Source organism: Gallus gallus, chromosome 2 (assembly GCF_016699485.2).
Source record: "Gallus gallus isolate bGalGal1 chromosome 2, bGalGal1.mat.broiler.GRCg7b, whole genome shotgun sequence".
Taxonomy (NCBI): Eukaryota; Metazoa; Chordata; class Aves; order Galliformes; family Phasianidae; genus Gallus; species Gallus gallus.
This window is the reverse complement of record NC_052533.1, coordinates 58674955-58695803: the sequence shown is the minus strand read 5'-3', so window position 1 is coordinate 58695803 and position 20849 is coordinate 58674955. Positions and strand designations below refer to the sequence as shown.

The window sequence follows — 20849 nt, the reverse complement described above, 5'->3', positions numbered from 1 at the left end:
AGCTTCCCTGCTAAATATTTGGCAGAGAAGGGTGTAAAACCCTATTCATGAACAGTGAAAATGTAGATCTAGAAGCAAATTCCCCTAGTGACTAGATTTTATATTTTCTCCTCATCCCACTGCTTTTATCTCATCCATGAAGTCTGAGTTCCTAAGGGAAATTCATTTTACTGAAGAAGAATTTCATTGCAGAGAAAGTGATTTTTTTTTTTTTTTTTAAGATTTCCTGCCTTACAAGAGGCTTGATTTAAAAGGGTGTTCTTGCTTATTCAGTATAGTCAAACACTGAATGGGTAATTTGGAAATCAGGAAAACAATTCAGGGGTTAGTGTCTACACATGAGGTTTGTGGATCTGCCCTGGTTGGTGCAGTTCTGTCCTTCCAGATCTTTGACTTACTGCTGTAGAGACAGAACAAATGCCCCTTTGTCTAAAAGGTGAATAATATTTGTTTTCAACCATGATCATGATATTTTTGCAGACATCCACACAGATGCACATAACTTACAGTTTTCTTCCCATTAATCTCTTCCCAGTGTCTCTGGCAACTTTTTTGCTTCTCTTTCATTGCTCTGAATTGACATCAAAATGTCTGACTTCCAGGTGTCATCCCACTCCTTAATGTTGGCAATAAAGGCTTACGTTTGAAAATGTTCCTGACAAAAGATCAATATGAAGGTATTTTCTTTTTTTTCCAGCAGAATAAAACTTCCTTCCATCCCAGCTGAAAACTGTGTCACTTTTTCAAAAACTCTGCATAGATCTGAGTGAAAAGATGAGAACTGTATACAAGGTGTACCTTTCAAACTTCCAACAAAATGAGGCTTTAAAGTTAGTCCCAGCAGCCTGAGTTATAAAAAATGATTTGCTGCTGAAGTGACTGGAGGTCTGCAGAGAATAACTTTGTTCTTATGTTCCAACCAGATTTTCAGACAGATTAAAGGAGATTCCCTTGAGTAACGTGCCACACATCACGGCACATTGAACAGATCAGTGGATGCCCTTGATACCACAAATGAAGAAACATTCTCTTTGCTGTACATGCTCAGGTACTTTCAGAATTGGGTTCAGCCCAATGCATCTTCGAATGTATTTTTTTTCATTGTGAACTGCACTTCTTGTGTCCATATTGTGTACAAGGTGGGTCATGCAAGAGTAGCAGCAATGAGCCTCTGGCACTGCTGAGGCTGACTCAACCAGCACTTGTGAGTTATATTGCTTTTTAAAATAAATTTATAATCAGATAACAAATCCAGTCACTAGCACTTCTTCCAACTTCAGATGCTGGCTCTTTGATCGATATTTTTGTAGTGCTGACTTGTTTTGCTTAGTTTGGTTTAAAATAAGCCTTTTTTCTGAAATGAATGAGTGAATATGAAATAGAATGTAATATGTATTTGGCCTCTTTGGCCAAAGTCATCTATCATTTTTGTTGCTTCTGGCCAGCACAAAAAAAGAGCTAAGCAGGGACATAATTATAAGCAAAAAACAAACTGAGCAGCCGCAAGGTTGGCTAGTAGCTAGCTAGCTGTATGGCAACAAGAATGAACACTTGCAAAGGTAATGCTTTTATGAAGTCCAACCAGTGTTGTGGGTTTTTGTTTTGTTTTGTTTTAGTTTTGCTTCCTAATAAAATCTAACCAGCTAAAGAAATCTTAGCTATGTGACTATAAAAAACTACTCCAAATGAGAGAATGTTTCCCCCACTTCTAAAACCAAGTATGGGTGGGAATTGCTATTTTTAGATTTAATTTTAAAAATAATTATGGCTTCTGTTTTAAAAATGTCTTACGTTGGTGTCATGCTCTAATCTTTAAGGATTGTCCATTCTGCACTACTATAGTGCAAAGGCCAAGTATATGAAGTAAGAATATGCTATAATCTCTCCGGGTTTGAATCAACCCTTAGAAAGACACAGTATTGCCAAAATCTAACAAAAGTGTGTTTAGGCCAGTTGCCTTACACTGGCTATTGCTAGGATACCAGTCTTTTGGATTCCTGATACCCAAAAGGATTATTCACTCTTGGCTTCTCTACATAATGTACAAATAAAAGGGAACTATAAATCATACCTTGGAAAACTCAGTCAGGCTTTAATGCCTTAAACTTGCCAAGTTTGTCTTACTAAGAAGCAGCTGTTTCATACACTGAAGTAAGTAATAAAAAGTAAGTTTTTGAACATAAAGGTACAGCATACAGAAGAAAGAGGAGGGATTGACAAGAGAGATGATTCCCATACATGTAGATGTAGAGGGGCAGTTAATTCCCTGGTGTATGACAAGAATATTTATTATTTTCTTCAACAGGCTGCATTTAAGATGTGTTAGACCATCCGGATAAGGAGAAGCAGATTAGGTTATCTAATCCATACCCGAGTTATGGAGTACTGCAGTGCATGTAACAACCACTGCATGCATTATCATCAGCTTGTACTGTGTCAGGGCACCAGAGTGTACTGCTTTGCATTTGTTTTGAAGCAAAATATGCTTTTAGACGCTCACAGAAGAATCAGTCGTGAGTGCAGATATAACAAATATTTTGTGCCTGACTTTTCTTTCCCCAGACAATGGCTTCTGCTCTGGTTCCAGACTGAGTGTGGCCACCTCTTTCCACAAGGTCCTTCTCAGTGCAGTCAACAGCAGTGACACAAGTGTGTTGTTAATGTGCTGGTGGGTCAGTTAGCAGCTGGGGGGCTGTAACCTGGCTAGGCCACAGAGGTGGGCACACAGTTCTCCCCCAATCTGAGAACTGACCAAACCTCACAGCTTGGCATGTGGTTCCATGTGCAAGAGTGCTTCAGAAGCACTCCTCTGCTTCAGAAGGGCACTTCTGGGAGAGGAGGATTCCCCCAAGGACAAACCTTGGCGGCCACTTGAGAATGTAATACTCTCTACTGAAAGTACAAGTGGATCACATTTTTTCCTGAAAGGATGAAGGGATCTTCTCTCTTCTGGGGAAGGTAGATGGCAGAAGCAGTGTTCTCTGATGTTATCACAGCCTGTTATGTCAGCTGTGGAGGTGCCCAGACTGCTGGATCAATAAGTACCTGGAAAATATATAGCTGTTTCAGAGACAGAGACTTGCAAATAAACTGTTTCTACTGTTTTAAAGTCAAACTGTCTTTGAATCTGCTGTTTTCTTTCTGCAGTTGTTTGCTTCCAAGGATACTGCTTACAAGACATGTCAACTGGAGGGAATTACATTAGCAAAATGGGAAATCCATACAGTTAGCTGTGCTGTGGTTGACTGATTTTTATTCTTGGCTTACAGTGTAGTGATATTCAAACTGTCAGTCTCATCTGAGTTGGATTTAAATGAATGTGAGTCCAAACTGGCATGTGAAATTCAATTAAATCACCACATCAACTTCTGTATTTGCGTTCTGAGGATTGAAACTTAAAATAAGTGTTAATGCTATGAATTATACACAGTGATGGAATTTCTGGGGTCAGTTTCCAGGTGAAAGGTAATCAACGAAGATACAAGAGTAATGAAGTCTTGTTTTGAAATGCAGTGCAGGTGCAGTATCCAGCAGAAAAATAAGTTAATCAATGAACTAATTTGATAGTTCAAATTCTGAGTACAGGCTACTCACTGGGCATATATAATGCAGTTTGAAAGACAGTGTAAATTATTAATAACATAACTAGATTGAATGTCTCTATCCATTCATTCATCCTGTAAGCGGGGGCCTTACTCCTAAATATTTAACAATAGTTATAACAACTAACCTATTTTCTTCCTTTCCAGCATGTAGGAGGAATTACTTCATTCACTTGTGACAATTTTATTTGCATATATGAATGTGTTCAAGTGAATCTAAGCTGGAGAAATACACATCAGTCAGTGTTGCAGATGAATTGGTTGCTGCTTGGTGGCATCCACAGCTCTTAGAGATAACACAAGGCAAGACCAGATTCTGCGTAGGCTCTGTCTGCTTCATGTTTTCTGTTTGTTGATGAGCTGTTTATTGTATAGATGTTGTGGTAGATCATGGCCATGATGTTGTTCATACAGGTCTGGCACAAAATATCATTATGGAACCTCTGATTCCATTACAGCCGTGGAGAGCAGAACGAAGTCAAGGTAAGTGGAAGAAGTTGCCCCAGTTATATGGCTTCATATAATAAGTGCAGGTAAAACTGCTTTCCTCTTCTTTTGGCATGACAAGTCCTGCTTGTGACTGTCAGTTCTTGGGTCAGGGTTGTCTCTTTAAGTTCATTAAAGAACTTAATCATCATGCATCCACAGAAGCCTATAAAACATTTTGTTAGCCTAAGACTGTCAGAGTTATTAAGATATCTTCTTTTGCCAAGATAGGAGTCAGGGGCAGCAAGCCAAGACTCTTGAGCCCTCTGAAGTTCATGGCAAAGAAGGGTGGCACTGCAGCAGTACACCTTAAGAGTTTACAGATGAATAAACTGAGTTGTTGTCTGACTGGTAGGCCAAAAATCCATACCTTGCAGTGATTAAGAAGTTCGTGAAATGAAGAGAGAATGTGGTCCCCTTTTCTTTCTGTCTTATATTTTTTCTTTGCTCTGTTCTTCTGAACAACCAGTGCTACCTACTTGAGTAGTTTTTACTTGGAAAACAATTCTGTGTCCTTACTGTTAGGAAGAAAAATAGTGTCTCTAATTGATTGTCTTTGCTTATCTTTCTTCTTTTTCCTTGAAACATTGGGATTGTCATTCACCTGCTGTCCTCCAAACCTGAATTTGATGCTCTCCATCTCTTCTTTCCTCAGTTTTCTTGTATTTCATTCTTGGTAAACTATTCCCAGAATAAATTTTTCTGACTGCTTTGATATTTTGGAGTCTAACATGGCAGAAATATATTTGTTGAAGGTTAGAAAAAATCAAGTGAACAAGTCAAAGTTCCTGCTAAGACAAGGAGAATGACAGTTGAAAAGTGATCCTGGTGGTTCAATCTACATGGGATAAAACACTGAATCTTTGGGCTATGTCTAAATACAACTGACCCTTCTTTCATAATCACTAACTTTTACATAGTAATCTATTTTTCCAAACTCACACTACATGATCTGGACCTTTCAAATTTACGGTCTTCAGGAAAATGTAAGTTCAGTTTTAACAAGCTTTTCAGCTTCTTACATCATCATATGAGAAATTGTATTTGTCATAATATACCGGGAACCTGTAAAGATAAATTGGTTGTATTTCATCACAATATGATTAGGATAGATTAATTATGCTGGCTTTTGTCGGATAAACACTGTACAAAGGTCTACTTTGGCTCTTGCAATGTTTTTAGCCAGACAGTTTTGATATTCCTTTCTTTCCGTGAATAAAATCATTTGTGCCTCTTTAGGTGCACAGGTCATTTTGCACATTGGGTGTAGCTCCTAAAATGAGCCAGAGAGGAGGGGACATAGGCATGGGGGAACAGCTTCAGGAACTGTTAGAGAACCACTCCCAGCTTGTTAAAAAATTATTTCCATGTGAGCTAATGCTATTCCTAAAGCTCTTAGTGGAAACAGAGTTCAATATTATCTAGCTACATCTGGAAAGGCTCTTTTTGTCAGAATGTAATTTTTATAACATGGCTATTCTAGAAAGTAAGTGAAAGCTTTGGTTAGTTTTCCCTCTAGTTCCCTGAATGCTCCTATAGCTTTCATAGAGATATATATTTTTTTTTCAGTTGTGCCAATATCTGGATTGAAAGAACAAACCAAAGATTTAGATAGAGCTGTGGATGCCTTGCAATTTTTAACAAGTTTTCTGAATAACTGTCATGAGTATGCTATTTGCATGATCAGTTTATGTTTATGCGTGTATATTACACTACATGTGTTTTATGGAAAGCATCAGAGTACTGAATACATATAAACTTCATATAAAACCTTTTCTTTGGTCGCTTATGACTTCACATCAATACATTTTGAACTAGCCCTCAAGAGTTTATAAGTATCTGATGGACAGTACGGAGGCCTTTGTTATTAACAAAGTGTATGTATGTGTGTGTGTATATGTATGCACAGAGAGAGAGAGCTCAGCACAGGCAATAATTACAGCGAGGAGCTGAGAACAATCAAATTTCACTGAAATTATTGATTGTTTGAAAATAAATTTTCCATTCTAAAATGTTCTTGTATTAGAAAGTCTGAAAAGAGTGAAAGGATAGGTGGAAAAATGTGTGTGGTTTTGTTGTTGTTTGATTATTAATTATTACTATTGTTTTAGTTTTTCATTTTTGTTATCGCTTGGTTTTGCTTGTTGGCAACATCCATGATTTTGGAAATATCAGAAAAACTGCAATCTGCCTTGTCTGTTTTTTTTTTGTTTGGTTGGTTTTGTTTTGTTTTTCTGAAGGATCTTCTGAATTTCTGACTGATATCTACTGTGAGTATAGTTACCCTTTTTCAATCTGCTTAAAACAGGTACCTGTTTCTCTAAGTACCTTCTTGCAGTCTCCTGTGACATGCCCAGTTGTCCCCCTGTAGGTCTTCACATATTGTGGAATTTTCCAGTGCAGACAGGGCTGTTGTTTTGAATGTAAAATAGTCTGGGGAAAAACACACCCCATTTTCAGTAGCTTTTCTCCATGATGAATAAATTCACAGAGGAGAGCATGCTTGTGCTTTTCCATTCCCATTCTAAAGCATTAAATACAATCTTCAGTGCCAGTGACAACCTTCAGTCAAAAGCCCCATGTTTTGGATAGGTGTAACACTTCTAGAAAACACATTTTAGAAATGCTCTCTGCTGTAGGCTGAGCTCTTTTCCCATTTTTTGTTGTGTGAATATCAGCTATGTTTTATTTTAATTTAATGTCACCAGTCAGTGAATCTCCCTGAATATAGTTTATGTGCTAAACAGCTCATTTACATATATCGTACTGTTAGATTAGATAGCCAGCAAGCCTTCTGGTTTCAGAAACTTTGTAGATGGCTCAGTGTAGAAGTAATAGAGCAAATATGAGACTCGTTTCATTTAGGTATTGTGCTAAAGTACTGGATGGCTGACCTATAAAATGTGGCAAAGACACTAATTTATCTCAAATTGTGTCCTTCTCTGCTTCTACCTGAAGTCACTTTCAACTTTCAGATAAAATAATTGACCTAGAGGCTGCAAAACAGAGAGTGTAATTCATTTTCTGGCAGGTGCATGCTTTCTGAACACCTCATTAAATCCTCCAATATTAGTAAACTGCTTTTAATTGAGCACTAGGTTAGAAAAAGTAGAATTGTGTATGGAAAGCGCAGAGAAGAGAGAAACACATTTCAAGTATTTCCATTCTTTTCATTGCATAATTTGTAGGAATCTGTAGGAAAATTATAACAGCATATTATTCATTCCTTCCTTCCTGCTCCCTAAAATTAGAGCAGAAGATGGGATTCTGCTAACCACTAATTGCCGGGGATTCTGTGATTTCCTCTAATGCTATGCTCTGGCCTACACAGGACTGGTATGCTGCTGAAGACACTGGCACACATAAGAGATGAAAGAGAGGATTTATCGTGAAAGTGGTGAACTTGCAGGCAAGATCGTTCTGCAAGCATTAACTGGTATTTTCACTGGTCTTTGTAAAAAGTCAGACTGGTGGAAGTCTTAACAATAGCATCAAAACAATCCAATCAACGAAGAGAAAAAAAATAAAGGAAAAAAGTAAAAAAGCATAATATGAGACAAAGGAGCCCATAGTAAGGGCTAGATACTATGATCCATGATCAGGTTTTGCAAGCAGGGTCATTATAGGTAGATTAGGCCAGAGTAGGGTAGTACCAAAATGAAGAATCTAACATTACAACCAAATTGATTATGTCTAAATATTTGGAAATAGTAGACAATATATCTCTCTGGCTCTTTCTGTGTGTATATGTTGTGGACCCCAGGCCAACACTTGCTTACACTGAAAAGCCCTTTGCTCACAGATGTCTTTCTTCTGAAGACATAGCTACCAGAGTCAAATCCTTGATAAATTTCCTTTGAAGATAGAGCCTTTTTTTCTGTGATAGTCTTCAGTAGGGAGGGATAACGTAGTTTAGCTTTCACCAATGGCCGTCAAAAACATTGTTTCTGCATTGGATTCTTAAGGACCTTAATTCCATCCCATCATTGAGGTTCATTATTAGAACTGAAACACAGGAAACAAAAAAGCAAATTGCACATTCCACACTAATTTTCTGCTTTCTTTTAAGCACCAATACTTTCTGGCAATCCTGATACACCAACTGTACCTTGTCGTTTTTTGTTGTCATATTTGTGATTCCTTTTACCATGTTCTCAATAGTATCAGGAAAGTAGCCTGTTTTCTTTTAGTATGTTCAGATACTAGGTCTAACAAAATATGAAGTCATTCTAAAGTTTTAATTTTGAAAATAGAGTTGATTTTATAGACCAAAAAAAAAAAAAAAGTGATTATGCTTTCCTTTCCATGACTGCTTTCTGTAATGCCTCCAGGTTTGTGCCATTTAAATGTTTTTAAAATTTGAAAATAAAGCAACATTATTTTCTTTCAGCACTCTGACTTTTGTACAAACATCATTCATCTGTTTAAACTACCATAAAGAAGCCATGATTTCAAAGAAGAAAGATACCCCAGGAGTCTGGAAGTGAAGACAACCATATCTTCTAATCATTTCTGTTTTCTTGCAGGAAAGCCTTCTAGAGCTGAGGTGTAAACAGAGGACTTCAGTGCACACAAAGGCTTAGGCAGTAATGCAGAAGAGTCTATGTAAACTTTGCTCCAGTTAAAATCTCTTGGCAATACTAGTCATAGCTGTACCCAGATTGAACACACAACTCTAGACCATATGCCACCAATAAAGAGCCAGAGTTTTGCTACCTAATATTCAGCTTGGACACAAGTAACTCCTTTAAAGAACCACCTACTCAGTCATGATTTAATACCCAGGAGTGTCTCTTATTCAGGTATATGTAATTAAAAGAGAAATACCCTCACTCTCTAGCCAAATCATAGAATCACAGAATCATAGAATCATAGAATAGCCTGGGTTGACAAAGACCATAATGATCATCCAGTTTCAACCCCCCTGCCATGCACAGGGTCACCAACCACTAGACCAGGCTGCCCAGAGTCACATCCAGCCTGGCCTTGAATGCTTCCAGGGATGGGGCATCCACAACCTCCTTGGGCAACCTGCTCCAGTGCGTCACCACCCTCTGAGTGAAAAGCTTCCTCCTAATATCTAACCTAAACCTCCCGTCTCAGTTTAAAACCATTCCCCCTTGTCCTATCACTATTCACCCATGTAAACAGCCATTCCCCCTCCTGTTCATACACTCCCTTCAAGTATTGGAAGGCCACAATGAGGTCTCCCTGGAGCCTTCTTTTCTCCAAGCTAAACAAGCCCAGTTCCCTCAACCTTTCCTCATAGGAGATGTGCTCCAGCCCTTTGATCATCTTAGTGGTCCTCCTCTGGACTCATTCCAAGAGCTTTGCATCTTTCTTGTGCTGGGGGCCCCAGGCCTGGACACAGTACTCCAGTTGGACCTCACAAGAGCAGAGTAGAGGGGAACAATCACCTCCCTCTCCGTACTAGCCACCCCTTTTTTAATGCAGCCCCGGATATAGCTGGCCTTCTGGGCTGCAAGCACATACTGCTGGCTCTTGTCCAGCTTCTTGTCCACCAGGACAAGCCTCATTAGGTTCTCATGGGCCCACTTCTCCAGCCTGTCCAGGTCCCTCTGGATGGCTTTCCTTCCCTCCAATGTGTCAACCACACCGCTCAGCTTGGTGTCGTCTCCAAACTTGCTGATGTCTCCAAACTTGCTGAGGGTGCACTTGATGCCATCGTCTATGTTATTGATGAGAATGCTGAAGGGCACCGGTCCCAAGACCAACCCACCTGGGACACCAGGTGGGACACCATTTGTGACCAGCCTCCACCCTGACGTAGAACCACTGATCACAACCCTTTGGCTACGTCCAGCCAACCAATTCTTAATCCACTGAACAGCCCATCCTTCAAATCCATATCTCTAAAATTTAGAGAGAAGGATGTGGTGATGGACCATGTCAAAGGCTTTGCAGAAGTCCAGGAAGATGATATCTGTTGCCTTTTCCCTGTCCACCAATGCCGTCACTTCATCACGGAAGGTCACCAGACTGGTCAGGCAAGATCTGCCCTTGGTGAAGCTATTCTGGCTGTCTCAGATCATCTCTTTGTCTCATATGTGCCTTAACATAGCTTCTAGGAGGATCTGCTCTATGATCTTCCCAGGCACAGAGGTGAGGCTCACTGGCCTAGAGTTCCCCGGGTCTTCCTTTCTTCCTTTCTTAAAAATGGGAGTAATGTTTCCCTTTTTCTGTGATAGTTATAAATGAACAGTTCTAGCTAAATGGACAGTTTTTTATAGCCATGAGTGGAATTTTGCATAAGGAAAGGGAATAAAGACTCTTTCAGTTTTCTATTAATCATAGTATCACAGAGTCATAGAATGGCTTGGGTTGGAAGGGACCTTAAAGACCTTCTAGTTACAACCTCCTGCTATGGGCAGGGATGCCATCCACCAGCTCAGGCTGCCCAAGACCCCATCCAGCCTGGCCTTGAGCAGCGTCAAGGATGAGGTGTCTACAGCAACTGTGGGCAACCTCTTCAGCACCTCACCACTCTCTGAGTAAAGAATTTCCCCCTAACATCTAACCTAAATCTCCCCAATTTTTGTCTAAAGACATTCCTACTACTCTGTCATGATCATCAGATCATGTAAAAAGTTGGATTCCCTTCAGTATATAATCTCCTTTCAAGTACTGGAAGGAAACTATGCAGTGATATTCAGTGGGGAAAACACAACAGATCCTAACAGAGATGAAAACACAAAAAAGATCCTTTAAGAACATCAAGAAAAAATCAGTATCATGTATGTTCCAAGACACATTTTGTTACAGCTCTATCAATATCACCTTTGTTATGATTAGAGGCCAATTTGCATATACAGGTAATATAGTCATGTAAACAAGCTTTTACAGTATAATGACTATTTATTAATCTTTTACCTAAAGTGCCTGTGGAGTTGTGCTTATGCAGGCTTCAAGGCTATTTTTCCTGTAACAGTTTGGCATGGATCTTAAAGGGAAGAGGTAACATCAAAAAAGCAGCATGTGAAAAATGCAAATATCCGGGAGAAATAGCAACATATGAATCTCTGTGACAGCATATTCCTTAGTGGAACTGAGTTAGTCCCATCTGTGCAAGCAGGCAGTTCACTGGAATGTAGGAGAAATAGTGAGGACAGGAGTTCTTCAGCCTGGTGATGGCAGGTTCAACACATCTGATGTTCCTGTTGATGTCAGTATTTTTCAGCCTAAGGGAAAATACAGTCTGATGAAAACTGCATCAACTGTGAGGCACTCAAATGGGAAGCATTTTTATGATCAGTCTATTTCATGAAATGAAAGGAGAAGAATTACTGTGATATACTGGGGTATATGTTGCTAATTGCTCGTCATAACAATTTTTCTGTTCAGCATGATCTCTCTTTTCCCTTACCTCCTCACCCTATGAAATGATCTTGTCAATATGGAGAGAGCAACCATGAGGAATCTGTAATGAAAAAGTGCTGTCGCCATGGCATAGAGAGACTTCTGGTCTTATATTGAAAGAATTTTTTAGTCCTCATTTGCATTCTCTGACCCTCTAAATAGCTATATCAGTTGTTTGGATTCAAACAATTAAAAATTCTTTACTAGTAAGAAGAAATTAAAAGAAGTAATGAGCTTAACACAACTCTAGCTCAAAAAGCCCTTTTCTGGCAGCTAAAGGGAAATGCATATTTCTGTGCTGTTAACATCCCAAAGTAGCTTATGTTAAAACATACCGGGGCAAGATTAAACAGAAGGAAAGATGATGGAAAAAGAACTAATATTTTCTTTTCACAGTGAACAATGTGAATTTTCTGTTTTTGTTGTTGTACTTTGAAGAGTACAAAGATACTCTTCTGAAAACTACTACGGAGGTTGTTCAAATCTTCTAAGTTAAACTCTTTAATATATATATATATATTTTGCATCTGTTGAATTCCCCTGTTTATTTGACTGAAATATTTGCACCAGGCTTGTTCTTGTTCTATCTTCAGTGTTTGAACTAGAGACCATTTCCCCCCCCCTTTTTTTTTTAAATTCCTTGGTTTTGTGGGTGGATGTAATAAAGTTTTATAATCCCGATGGACTGATTGTAACTAGGATGAACTTAACACAAGAAGAGGCAGATGGTACCTATACCTCCTTTGGTGGTTCTGTCAGCACACCTCTTGCCATTGTTCAGCAGTCTTCACTGTTCCTGTCATGGACATCTGCAGGATAGATGCTGCAAATTGCACTGCAGCTCACCAGGTGATTTCATGGCACATAAGATGGTGCAACCTGTCACACAACCACCAGGAGCATCAGCCAGCTTTCATGCCCCAGGTTAAAAAAAAACCCAAAATGTGAAAATTTGGTTGCTAACTCCACCTGCCCCTTTAAATATCCTGAGCCAAATTTCAGGGTATTACAGCTAAAAAATACAAATTTGGGTTTCCATTTTATTTCTTTTGTTAGAGATTTTAGCTCAGAGTACCAGAGAAAGGTAGACCTTTCTGAGATAGTCAACTTTAGAACTTAAACTGTTGGAGGGTCCCTGAGATAACTTATGTGATTTCTTTGGTGTCTTCTCTAGCTTCTCTTCAATAAGCTAGTAACATTTTTTTTTTTCTCTTCCCTCTTTCCTTCCCTTTCCAGAATATTCATTTCACTGTATACTTGACCTTAGATTATTTTCACATCTGTGGTTAAAGTCTACCTCTAGAAATCCAAATACCATCTTGGGCACTGAGTACTTCCAGGCACTGCTAAACTTTAAGACAGTCATGCCTGCGCTCTGTGGTCTGGAGCAGTCTCAAATGACAACGCTGACCTTAGTTTGATGATTTCGCTCCTGTGTGGGTGAACATAGAAAGCCTAATTTTGGAAATGCAGCTCATTTTGTCCAGGAGGCTTTTCATCCTTAGCATGTGACACACCACATAGTGTCCATGTTAATGTAGAAGTCCTAACAGTTTTCCAGCTTGTGGAGTTATATGCCTCTGAGCCTTAATCTCACTAAAAAGGTATCTTCAAGGAAAGATGCTATTGTTATTGTTCTCTTATCGATATACAGGATGTTGTTCCCATCTGTCACCTTCTGCCCCGGAACTGGCAGTGAGCTATGCTCGTTACAGTGTGATTACATTTTGTAAGGTGGGTGGCCCATAGCTGCATCTCCAAAGCACTATTAAACCTTTGAATTGAAGTGCAGCTGGGATAAAAAGCTTAGCCTGTTCAAAGGCCGAGTGTGCTTACTTGCAATGATGGTCCAAGAATAGTTTCTGTTTTTCTGACTTCCCATTCAGATTTCTCAGTTTGCCACCTAGGATGGTAGGCCAGCTGATATACAGACGTCTTTTAATCAGCTACTTAAGAAATGGCTTCATGGTACAAGGTATGGTCTCTTTCCCAGTGCTGGATGTCTGTCGGGAAGGTCTGTCTGCATACTTGAAATAATATTATTTTTCTTGCCCACAGCAGTCTTGAAAGCTAAGGTTGTTTGCCTGATGGTTTGGATGTTTGCTTTTTTTTCCAGCCTGCTGCACCTCATCTGGGGCAGAGGAAGAGGGAAAAGATTTGGGTGAAAGTCTTTTAATCTCTAATGTTTGATATATAGCATGGTTTTGTTATTCTAACCTCCTGCATCCATCTTCAGGGTGGCGAAAGAATGGAAAATAACTGTAGAGAAGTATTTAATGAGTTTATTTCTTGCATCCTGTCCATCTCTGAACTTCAAAATGTTTTTCTGTATTCCTCTAGTCCCCAAAAATATACCACTCCTTCTGCTTCATATTCTCTAGTGACTGAGTCACTACCAATTGATGATTTAATTTCTAGTGATTGATGTGGTAAAAAAATAAAATATCCCACCACCTGGCCAGAGACACTAAGATTTATTTCCATACAGAACATATCCCAAGCTTTAAAATCCCCTTGTAAATACAATTGTAACTTCTTGGGAACACCACTATACAACAATAGCTGATGATTTTGCTATTTTGGCACTCTGGTTTGGTACTATGCTGCGTAACCATCATCATTCATTTAAGAAAAATATGTTTACTTTTTACAGCTTTAAAGCAAAGGTAGTTAAATAAAAAAATTATCTGGGTCTGGTGACTTACTGTCAGAATATTTTGTGAACTCTCAGGATGTAGGTGATGATTAAAGAAAAATGTTATAAATGTATTGATTTTATAAAAATATTGTTCTCTGAAGATGCTCATGTTTAAGTGCTGAAATACACATGGTCTCCTAGGCAATGTCCAAAGGCTACCCAGTAAGGGCTGTACAGACTGCACTTCACTAAGGATCACTGATTTTCTGGTTGTGTGTAGTGGAAAGAAAATATTTCTGGATATAACTAATAAGTGCAGTCATAACTAAGAAGTGCATACATGTACATGTAAGATACGTCTTTTATAGACATATGCCAAAAAAAGCACAAGCTTGGACTATTGGTTCTGGTCAGGAAAATGAGCCTTCCCTGGAGAACCAGTTCCTTGGTGAAAGAAGTCTTTTGGTAGAAGGCATTTTAAGTGGGATTATTGCTGTCCTCTGTTACATTGATGAAAACCTCCCAGGAATTAGGTGACAATGTTCATGAGTAAGAACACCCAGGTTGTGTCCAAGAGTTAAACTAACTTCTGATTTCTCAGAATTATCTTCTGTGAAGGTTACCTATGCAAAACTAGATTTACCTTTGTGTTCTGCCTCCAAATTCTTCCTACCTTTTGCCAAATGAGTAAATAAAATTATTTTAGCCAGGTAAATACCACTCTTTCATAACAACAAAAGAGTAGATTATCATGAGTATTCAACCCTTGTTTTAGTCCTTTTTTCTGCTAGTCAGTGAAACAAACAAAACCCCGTGAATCTCAAATGCTCCTGGGAGCAGAGAAAGAGTGGAAGGCTGTTGCTTCTTTTTCTGGATCAGGGAGTAAGTGCCTGTGGACAAGGATGAATTTAAAGTTTGGGAAGTTGACTTCTATGTGACTATGACCTGCTTGTCTGGAACCAGTCCTTCTTGACAGAGTTTTGCAAGAGAATTTCCCGAGGAAGTCAAATTTAAATTGGAATAGTTCTTCTCTGAAATACAAGAAGAGGAAAATGATAATGGTAATGTCAGGAAAAATGCTTAGAAGCTCCAGTGTGCCTCCCTGAATATTATTACATGTTGTGTATTACAGACAATAATACAAATATACAGTAATATTTAGATAGAAACACATTTTCAATATATTTGTTCTTAACAAAACCATCATCTTTTTTGAGCGAAAGGCCCTTGCAAACAATGTCAGTTTTATACTTGTATATTTTATATGACAGCATCAAATTTCATAGCTTTGTGATGCAGAAGTATGGTAATCATAGGCTTAAATATTTAAGTAGTGAAAAATTGATGATACCGCGGTGAGAAATGTTCAGATACTATATGAAGAACACCAGAAAATCTGCAGGAAAAGTATAATTACATAATTTGTTAAGTTTTTGTATTTTGCATTTGTAAGACATTGTGCATAAGTGCATTTGCAAACAAAATCAAATGTTCATCATTTGATGCTTCACTTGCTAACTGCATTGTGGGATCCAATAGAGTGATAAGCCTCTACAGAGAACAGAGGTTTAGTCTAGCTCAAGAGTGAGTTTTTTTCCAAGTTTGATTTTCACATCTAGATTGACACAACCCCATTTTTTCTTTGTTCTCTCTCTAGAACATTTTACTCCCTGTTTCAGTTTCAGTTTTCATCCCAGCCATCATTCTTAATTCATGTAGCCTTAATCTGAAACTTACACTAGGAGTGTCAGGCTCTACCATAGCTGTTAAGCCAGTCTATTTTAGTGAAATGTTGAGGGTCACTGTTGGAAGGGATTTCCTCCAGATTTTGACTGATAGAGACAGGCAGTAAGGAGACAAATCTCCCTCTCTACTTCTATCTCTGCTCATAGATTAGATTCATTCAAAATCATTGGACTTCTACTCTTTTGCCCTGCCTATGCCTTTTTCTCTCTGCCTCCTCTGAGGAACTTTTTTTCTGCCATCCCTAATAAACTGCTTCAGTCCCTGAATTAGGAAGGTCAGAAACCAAGAGTGTGGATTACCCTGGTAGCATAGATGCAAAGAGAAGGATGTATTCTTTTTTATCATTCTCTTACCCCCTTCAAAGTCCATCTAAAACAATGTTTGCAGTGTGGGTGTAATACACTTTTGTTTATTCTCCTTTCGCTGAGTTGCTTTCCATTTTCTGCCTAACCTTTTCATCTGACAAGCCTGGAGATTTTTCTCCTTGGTGGTTTCACTATGGATACTCCAGCACAGGAGCAGAACTGGTAGAACTTGACCCTTCATGAGCAGAAGTTACTTTAACTGAGCAGTCCAGTGGGAGACACCAGAGTGAGTTTTCTGTTATTGTATTAACATGTACCCAGCTTAGGTCCACAGGAGACCTCTGACCTCTATTTGTTTGAAGATGTCTCTGTCTAAGATAACATTATTATTAGCATTAAAGGAAGCAGGAAACAAACAAACAAAAACAAAAACAAAAACAAACAACAACAACAAAAATACGTTTTCTTCCTGAAGCAAAGTGAAGGAAAAATTTCATTTCCCATACTAAAGAACCTTTGGAAGAGTAACTCAAGATAGAACCCAGCAAAAACTTATACCCTTCAACAAATAGTGGTTAGAGATCTAGTAAATCTAGTTATTAAATGAGCTGAGCAGGAAGCTGCTTAGAAATACTAGCACTAGGGTCAGCAGAGGACAAAAGGTGCAAGGATTATAAAATGCATTTGCTGAGGCCTCCTGTCAGCTCAGTAAGATCAGAGTCAACAGTGGCTGGTGCACCGTGGGAGAAGCAGGAGAGGGAAGACGAGCATTGTCAAGGTTTGTGCACTGCTATTGGCACCTGACCTACTCTCATTATTGTTGCTTTGCTTGGTTTTTTATCTGATAAATTAAAAATAATTAAAAAAAAAAAAGGATTAGAGTCTAGAAACACAGACAAAAGGGAGTTTACCTACCTGCGTAAGTGTTACACAGTGCATTTGCCACATGAGAACTATACTTTTAGAATTAAAGTGGTAACTGGTGGGACTAGCAGTAATGCTTTACAGTTATAGGCCGTAAGTGTGGTGGTTGGCAGCAGTATAAAGGCTGTATCTCTAGACAGATTCAGGGAATGGCATTTAAACAGTCCAGAGTCTGGATGGCTCTGAACTGGCACCAGTTGCTAGAGCAGATTGCATAAATGACCCAAAAGGGGTGGCAGAGAATATCTTTCCAACTCCCAAGAGCAGAGGGATCCTATTCAGGGAAGTTGTCTCAGCTGTCAGGGTAGCTCTTCCATCTCGGTGGACTGAAAAATATCTGTATTTTTCCCCTTGCAAAGTGAAAACAAAAGCTGGCATTTGAACAACTGTTTTAAAAAGTGGAAGAGCTTCACGCTTCTGAGGATTTAATCTTCCAAAATCCTAATGATGGCTTATAAAAGTGAGTATTCTTCAGTGAGATACCATACAAATTCTGCCTCATGTATTTGTAAAAGATGAGTGCTGAGTCATTACGGAGCATAATTCATTTGCTATTTTAAAGTCAGGGAAGGTGCAACTTGATTTGTTTCTGTAACTGTGTGAGCTTTCTTACTGTTTCAGTACTGAACAGGAAGTGTTGCTTCATCCTACTGAAATCCTGTATAAGCACAATGGATCTGAAGACTCTTTGGGAATGATGTGACTAGGCTTTCCTCGGTGGGTATTCCCTGATCTCCCTATAGGCTCTTCCCAGAAGGAGGCTTGTTTGCAAACAGGGTGCAAGTCCTGACCAACCGAGCTGTGCTGTGATTTGAAGAGAGCAGAGGGAGAGCAGCAGCTTGTATTCTGTGGGATTTCTGGGTCAGTAGATCAAAGATAAGTCTTCTATATCTTTTTACAGCCTGTCTTGCCCCCCCTTTTGTGCTGGTGAAAGAGGGCCTCCATGTGCTTGAGGCTTGACTCCCAGCTCAAAGGCTGAGTTTGAGAGTGGCTTTCAAACATTAGCCAAAAATGTTAGTCTGTGTATGGGGAGGTGTGGGGGAGGCCACATCGCTGCTTTGTGCAGTCGCACAGAATGAGCCACAATCTGTCATGCTTTTGGTTATTAATAGCCAGAATATGAAAGTAGGGCAAATATCCTTCCCGATTTATCCTGACCTGAATACTCTATATCGTCTTCAGGCCACAAAATAATAATTCTGTCTCTAGCTGTCACATTCCTGAATTTTAGGAGCAGATATCTGTGACTATTTTGTGTCACGATTATCCATGTCACATTACAGAGAGAAGCCTGCAGGCAGGCGTGTGAGCTATGTGAGTGCTGCTTGCTTAGGGAGACACTGGGATGGTGATCCTGCTCCCTGTCACTCCATACTGACACAGACAGTCAGACAAGAGAACCTGAGGGAGAGGCTACCCTGGCCTGGAGTGGCTCTGCTGGGGATGAGAGAAGAGTAAGACACAGAGAGAGGCAGGCCACATGATGGGGAGAGGAGTTAGAGAGCCATGAAGCAATGCCGACGGAGGCAGGAAGCTTTTGATTCATGAACGGGGAGGGGGAAAAGAAAGAGGGAGAGAGATGCAGAAACCCGTAACTACGAAGTTAACCATTCCTAGGCAGGAAGGATCAGAGTTATGAAGGAGTGCACAATAATATGGGAATACTGGACTGTTGAGAATCCAGGAATTAAAATAAAGAATGTTGAGACTAAGGAAAGGCTCTGGTGATACTGGAAGCCATCATTTTTTCTTTTCTCCTTTTTGTTTCTAAAAATCACGAATATATTAAATACCACATTTTTATTCCCCTCCCAATCTGCACTTGGTGTTTTTCATTCCTAATTTTGAAATCACAGCAACTTTTCTGACCAACTGTGCACATTCACCTTTGTGGTCTACTTACATTCCTAGCATATGAAGAGAGAGAAATAAAAGGGCATTAGCTGTGATAAATCAGTAAATCTAGCAAAGAGATGCTGGAATCAGAAGTCCACATTTGATCAGGTTTTTCCACTGACTTTCACATGAACTGGCATGGTTTTGGAATGAAGCATGTGAGCTTAGGGCACACATCTCCATCCAGTTATTGTTCTGAGTGTTATTCTGGTATAGTCTTTTTCTGGACAGACACACACAGAATAACAATAAATATTACTAATGATTGCATTTAGAAACTGCAGACATCAGTCGGAATGTGGGCCTATTTCCTTGAGGTGGAATGAATATATAGGGAAACAAATCCTTGCCCAGAAGTATTAAAATCTAATGTTAAATCAAAGGGCAATGTAAGACTGTAGGAGCAGCACGAAGTAGGAAAGGTGACTGTGCTAACAGACTGCTAATTAACTACATGACCACTTCAAATCATCATCATGAAATGTTTCTGTTTCTGTCATGTTTTGATGCAGATAAGTAATTACAAAGACAGTTTCTACCAAGCTAATTTTTGGAGTTCCAGTGTTAGGAGTAGTATCCGTAACAGATTAGGCCACTTGTACATATTGTGTTTCTAGTGTGTCAATACTTTTTCTGTGTCTTAAGTGCCAGTGTGAAACCTCACAGATAGCCCTCCAGGCATCAGTCCAGTACCCACAGACACACACCTCATACACACCTCATACTTGTGCATTGCTGCTGAACCACAGCAGGAATGGATGTACCTCAGTCCCTGGCTCTTCCTTTCCCAGTTTGTGCTCTTTGCCACAATGAACATGAATCTCTATTCACTCCTTTGCAGGAAGCGCTCAGTCAGCGTGACCACAGCACAGCAAACATGGCATGCATCCCCTAACACTAACAGCCACTTCAGGTGGGCCGAGATGGTGTCCATGTGATGCAAGAGATGCAAGGGGCCTACCAGCCCCAGCCTTTGTTCTGGGGAGCAGAGGGCAGTGACCACCACTCCCTTTGCTCTCATAGCCAGGAGACCATAAGAGCCCCAGGTCCTGGCTCAGGGAGGCTGAGATTCTCACAAGCAGAGGGCAGAGGGCATGCTGGGATGTTCCTTTCTGCTTTTGAAATGTTGATGCTGGCTGTCTGGTGTTGCTGTCTGTGTCTGATGGGAAACATGCACCAGCACTCAGGGCTCTGTGGCTTGGGCTCATGGTGTTCGCAAGGTTGGTTTGTCAGTGCTTAATAATGCTAGTCAGATTTCCAAGTAAATAGTAGATACTTACTGCTTTGAGTCATTACAGTTTACAAAATAACTTAATGTCTGAGCTTTGAAATGTGTCCTTCTATCTTCTGCCTTCCTGCCCCTACTGCTACCAGGTCCATTCTGTCAGAGGAGTGTCCTCCAGGTGCAGTGTGTGGAAATGAAGGAGGGGAATTGTCACCTCAGAAACCCTGCCTGGCCAGGCTGGGATGCCCAGGCTTGTTGGACAGACGGTGGTAAGCAGCTCACTGCAGCCAGGACTCGTCTGTGGGACTCTGGCATGTCTCTGGAGAGAGGGGGCTGGGCAGGAGCCTGTACACAGTCACAGTAGCTCTGATCTATTATGGGCGACGGCTCACTGAACTGTCACAGCTCTATGGCAACAGAGTGCATGGCATCCATGTCTAAAGCAAACACACCGGCTTTGATCAAGTTTGTTCTTATTGTTATACCAGTAGAGCTCAGCCCAGCTCCTCTGGAGCTTGAGACATTGTAGACTGCAGAATAAGCTGTGTCTGACTCCACAGGGACACTTTCACCAGGTTTCTTGTTGTTGTGTACAGCCCATACCCAGACACAGAGGGTCAGCCTCGCCACCCTCTGGAGCTGTGTGTAGG

General features: G+C 40.0%; 1 long non-coding RNA gene across 2 annotated transcripts in view; it reads left to right on the top strand.

Annotated features, from left to right (window-relative positions):
• LOC107051651 overlaps window positions 1-20849 on the top strand; it is a 92667-nt gene that overhangs the window by 57538 nt on the left and 14280 nt on the right. The window contains exons 3-4 of one of the 2 annotated variants that reach the window (XR_006936191.1): window positions 924-1048; window positions 4017-4085. This is a non-coding gene — a long non-coding RNA (uncharacterized LOC107051651). The remainder of the gene's footprint in view (window positions 1-923; window positions 1049-4016; window positions 4086-20849) is intronic. The other variant, XR_005856196.2, reaches the window with a different exon arrangement.